This window comes from Dioscorea cayenensis, chromosome 12 (assembly GCF_009730915.1).
Source record: "Dioscorea cayenensis subsp. rotundata cultivar TDr96_F1 chromosome 12, TDr96_F1_v2_PseudoChromosome.rev07_lg8_w22 25.fasta, whole genome shotgun sequence".
NCBI lineage: Eukaryota > Viridiplantae > Streptophyta > Magnoliopsida > Dioscoreales > Dioscoreaceae > Dioscorea > Dioscorea cayenensis.
In genome coordinates this window covers 7825172-7831171 of record NC_052482.1, presented here as the reverse complement: position 1 = coordinate 7831171, position 6000 = coordinate 7825172, and positions in this window count along the sequence as shown.

Here is a 6000-nt window from a genome sequence, read left to right as displayed (position 1 = left end):
CTCTCCCAATAACCTTCTTCCAAACGACGTGCGATGTTAGAACCATAGAACATCTCCAAAACCCTAGCCAATAACCCTCAAAACCCTAGCTGAAGCCCTCTCTCAGGTTGTGGAAAAGATGGAGAAAAGAATACCAAAATCGGGGCTGAATCGGCTTTAAATAGGGCTGGAATTGGGTGACTCCACGGGCGTGGACGGTACACACGCCCGTGCGGAATTTCCACACGGGCGTGGATAATTTCCATACGCCCATGTGGATTCTCTGTTTCTCTGATTTCTCGGCCGGCTGTGAACATTACTGCTACAATACTTGCTACAGTACTCTGCTATAGTCTTCGACCTGAATAACTTCCCAATTCCATACTTTCATCGGGGTAACGCAAACGGGCACACGTTCACATCGTGAATCACTTGCTTCTTCAATGATATACATGTTGGTGGAGCTCTTGTTCTTATATGTATAAGTCGGAATGCTCGAGTGTGACTGCCTTTGTGCCCCTCCAAATGGATGTGCTCACTCGAATGCGAGGAGGTTGGCACACACTCTAGCATCTCACACCTGTCCTATGTCTTCGGTTTGAACCTTAGCAAGATCTCCTCCAAAATAGGTGCATTATGATCCACATTGGCCTATTTCCTTCATACTTGGCCTCACAACCCTACCTGCATAAAAGTAACATAAAAACACACATATTAATGTAAAAACCTGAGAAAAGTAATGCTCATATAAGGAATGAACGCTTCGCATTCATATCGCACAAGCACTTATCAGCTTATCATGTCCAACCCTCATTGTCAAGTCCCGGCCATCCATGTTGGTCAATGCATTGGAAGTGAGCAAGAATGGCCTCCCAAGTATCAAAGGTACATCCGCATCCTCATCGATGTCCAACACTACAAAGTTTGCAGGAAATTTGTACTTGTTCAGCTTGACAAGCACGTCTTTAATGATGCCCCCCTGATGTCTCACCATTCTGTCCGCTTGTTGCAACATCATCCGAGTGGGCCTAGGCTCTCCCAAGCCTAGCTTCTGAAAGAAAGTATACAGCATTACGTTGATACTAGCCCCTGAGTCTGCCAATGCCATTTGTTCACCCAAATTGCCAATGTTGCACGGTGATAAGTGCTTGTGTGATAAGAATGTGAAATGTTCTTTCCTTATGATTAGCATTACTTTTATCAGGATTTAGTGGAAATATGTGTGCATTTTTGTTACTTTCATGCATATAGGGTTATGAAGCCGAATATTAGAGAAAGAAGCTAATGTAGATCGTGAATGCACCATTTGGAGGAAATCTTGAGAAGGATCGAGATGCGAGAATGTGTGCCAACCGCTGTGTATTAAAGTTAGCACAATGATTTGGAGGGGCACAAAGGCAGTCACATTCGAATATTGTAGCTTGTGCATTAATAGCAAGATCTTCACCGATGAAACCGTTGTTGAAGAAGCAAAGTGGCCTATGATGTAAATGTGTGCCCATTTACGTTACCTCAATGAAAACATGGATTCGGGAGTGTTTCGGGTTGGTACTCTAGTAGGGAATTGTAGCAAACAATGTAGCAATCTACTGGAGCAGGTGCTGTTCACAGCTGGTCAAAAAAGAGAATTCCAGATAATCCACACCGGCGTATGGAAATTATCAACGCCCATGTTGAAATTCCACACGGCCCATGTGGAAATTCCACATGGGCCGTGTGGAGAATCCACAGGGGCGTGTGGATGCCCGATTCCAGCCCTATTTGAGGCCGATTTCAGGGCCTATTTCAGCATTATTTTCTCCATCTTTTCCCCAACTTGAGAGAGGGTGGCAGCTAGGGTTTGGAGAGGTATTGGCTAGCAATTAGGAGAGGTTCTACGCCTCCAACATCGTGCTCCATTTGGAAGAATGTTAGTGGGAGAGCTTTCGTAGCACCAATCCAACCAGGTGTATCCTAGGCCAGACAAAGGGACCCTTGGAAGAGTAGAGGCTTCTCCACAAGACCATTGTCATGACTACCGAGGGGGTTTTCTATGGATTACTTGTTTTTATATTTGATTTCATTGATTGCAACTCGCTCCATGGAGAGCTAAACCCCCTAGTGGGTACTTGGATTTGTGAACCCTAGGATGTATTTGTTTTATTAAACCACATTATTATGCTTTCATTAATTGATGTTTTTATTGAGTTCCAATCTTGAATACTTGATTAATTGAATGCTCCCTTAGAGTGACACTAGGATTGAAAGTTCACCTTGGTAACCCTTGTGAGTCAATGACACACCACGAGAGTTAGACAAAGCTAAATTGGAGAGGATTGAGAGGGTGAGTCAAGAGGTAGTGGACCGTCCCTTTCCCCTCTAGTGTGATTCATCCTACCTCGATTTCCTCAAGTTCTTTGTGGTCATAGTAGAGTGAATGGGCTAAGGGATGACCTTCCACTGGGGCTTAGTTACAGAGGCAACGGACTGAAGTGTTGAAGTGATTTTAGCACCTAGGGCTTAATTATGACTAGGGACCTTTCACCTGGACCAAAGGGTCAGGTCTACATCTAGGAAGAGGATTTATCACTTGGAATCCCTAGAACTCATTGCGATTCTATACGAGTGCGAGGTTGAGAGATTTTTCAATTTTTTCTCCTGGACATGTATAGAGTTAGGCATGGTTGACCTTTGATTTGGGATCATGTACTGAAGGATCTCCATGGCTCATTAATGCATTAGTTCGAAAGCATATTAGAGGGTTTTTGCACTTGAAACGATTATCCTAGGCTGGACAATATACGAGTACCCCATTTATATCGATTGCTTTACCTCCCATTTACTTGTGCCTTCTCTCTTGTCTCTTTTACGTTTTGTGTACATTACAGCTTGTTACACAACTATTATTCACTTTTCGCTTAGTTAAGAAACAATTCAAGTATTTTTATTCCCTATTTCTTGTGGATACGATACACACTCATCTGAGATTTATTACTTCGACAAACCCGTGCACTTGCGAGACATACGCAAGGGCGTTGTTACATGGAATGATGAAGCTTCCTAGCTCTTTCTTCTTGTTTGGCATATTCTTTTGCAAGACCGTCGAGCAAGAAGCATCTAGAATCACAGAGGCACTATCCTCCAATTTCCTTTTGTTGGTCAACATGTCTTTCAAGAATTGTGCATACTTAGGCATTTGGGATATGCCTCAACAAAGGGAATGTTAATGTGGATTTGCTTGAACAAACTTAGGAACTTCTTGTATTGTTCATCCGCTTGGTCATTCTTCAATCTAGAGGGATAAGGGATTCTTGGCTTGAAAGTTAGGGGTACCATCTCCTTCTCTTTGCTTGCTCCCTCTTCAACCTCTATGACCTCGGGTGCTTCTACCTTTGGCTTCTCACTCAGAAGCTTACCCTCAACCTCACAACCACTTCTCAAAGTGATCACCTTCACATGCTTTCTAAGATTGGTCTCGGTATTTCTCGGCAAGCTTCCTTGTGCTCTCTCTGATAGAGACTTCGCAATTTGCCGCACTTGATTATCAAGATTGTGTAAAAAGTGGTGTGGTTGCGAAGTGTAGCCTCTACTTATTGAAACCTTGTATCCAATGATTGCACAAATCTAGTCAAGGCTTTCTCTAAATCGATCATTCGGGTCTCCAAACCTAAAACTTAGTTCTCCATGTTTGGAGCTTGTTGTTGGAAACCCAGTGGTGCCATGCCTTTTGTGGTCCTTAGTTGCTCCATGAAAAATTATGATGACTCTTCCAACCCGGATTGTAGGTGTTGCTATATGGATTCCCTTGGTTCCTCATTGCATTACCCACAAAATCGACTATCTCCATTGAAGATTCATCATTAATAGAGATTGGGTAATCGGAAGGAGCATGTCCTCCACCACAACCGGTGCAAGTAGTCACAGCCACCACTCTATTAGAAGTTAGAAGGTATAACTTCTTACTCAACGATTCCACTTGAGCCGCTAATGAAGTTACTATAACTATTTCATAGAGCCCTGCCACCTTTTTTCTTTCTCGCTCATTCCAATGATAACTGTTCATGGCCATGTCTTCTACTAACTATCGGGCTTTTCCCCTTCTAATCCATTCATGACCTAGTACATGCGAGTAGGTCACATCTACATGCATCACTCATAAAAGAACTATGGATTTCTCCTTACTGTAGAGCTTAGCATGAAAACAATGGATCAAATCTCAAAATAATCCTCGCATGGAATTAACAAGTAATCATCCAAGATACATGATAAAACCCCCAAAGGTTCACCAACACCCAGTGGCCTTGGGGGTCTAGTGTGTCATCATCCCACAACAAGCAACACAATCAAGTAAAACACAAAGCGAAAGCATAAATGACACTCGCAAGATGAAATGGTGAAGGAGGAGGTGGAGAATGTGCTGAATGATGCTTCCCCCGCCAAAGGAATGTCGAATGACGCTTCTCCTAGCCGTGTGTCTCCTTCATTCAAATCAATGTTGATTTGCCCTTGAATGATGTTATCTTCTTGCTTTGAGAGCCTTTGACCTTGCCCTTGAATGATCTCCTTGTTTCCTTGGCCTTCTTCTTCTTCCCAAGGTCGCTAAAGGTCTCCCAAGAAGCCTCTCAAATCTGTCCAGAAAAAGTCCCCCTGTTCTGCAATAAAAGTCTGATTTTATACTCCCCACGGCATACAGGCCATATAACGGTCATATGGGGGGCCTTATAACACTTGAAAACCTAAATTCTCGCTTCATACGGGGTGCATACGGTGTCCATATGACCTCCATACTGGGTGGTATCGAGGCCATAAGAAATTCTCGACAGGCAGCTTTAAACCGTCCAGCTGCTACATTGCTGCTATAGTAACTTCGCTTTAGTACCTCAGCTACAGTATTTCGGTACTTTTTTCTTCCCTTTTCTTCTAAATGATATCACCTTGTCTATTTTCTTCCTTGTGCCCTACAAAGGAAATAGTAGATAATTAAGCGCAAAAATGGGCATCCAACCTCAAAATACATGCAAAGTGTATAAGATACATATATGAAAATACCTACATTTAGAAACTTATCAAATATCTCCGCACTTAAGCGTTGCTTGTCTCCAAGCAAACAACTCATGAAAAACAAAGAGACTGAAATGTGGCTAAATGCATTACCTCTGGCTCAAGTAAGTATACGACTCCAAAAACAATGGACAATGATAAATAGATGTTGAGTTATAGTCAATAAGCATAATAAAAATATCCTGTCTCACACCTAATATGTCTGTGCCATGTAAGTGAATCCTATATCTCATTTGCCACGATATGGTCTAACCTAAGGACTTCAATCAGTACAGCTCTAGCTGCTAATCACTCCACTTACAAAGAATACTAAGGCTTAAACTACTAAGTGCTACTGCAATAGCCAAGTAAGATCCTTCTAATTCCAAAGCTCAAAACTAAATCCTCTTTCTTCTCAAAACATTTGGTGGGTACTCAAAAAGATCACTAGGGTTTTTATTTTCATATCATCATTCATTTTCATTTTTCTATTTTTTTCCTTCTTTTTTCTGAGTCCAATTAACGTAGACTGCACCAACATCATTTTGAAAATATTTCTGGAGGTTGCACGTGCTGGTTGGGCACAAGAGCCACCAAACTACTCGATTACAGTCTACATAGACGCATTCATCCTTCAATAGCAGAAGAATACTGATGTAGACTCAATTTTTTTCTTTTTCTCTTTTGGGTTTCTTTCATTTCACACACTCACCCTAGTTCACATCTTCAGAGTACTATACATGCCACAAAACTAGGATTAGCTCAACAAGACTTAGAAGTTCTTAAGAAAACATTGAAGGATAGAACTTCGTGTTTTAAGGCCAAGTACTCAAAGTAGTTTGTTAAGCACACAAGAGTGTTAGAGTAGTCACATTGGCTATTCCTTGGGCATCGACAGAGAATTCAGTGCACATGATAATACTAAGGGTAAAACAGGATTCAATAAAGCATAAAAACAAGTACCTCACATCAATCATTAATCTAAGCTAAAAGAATCTTACA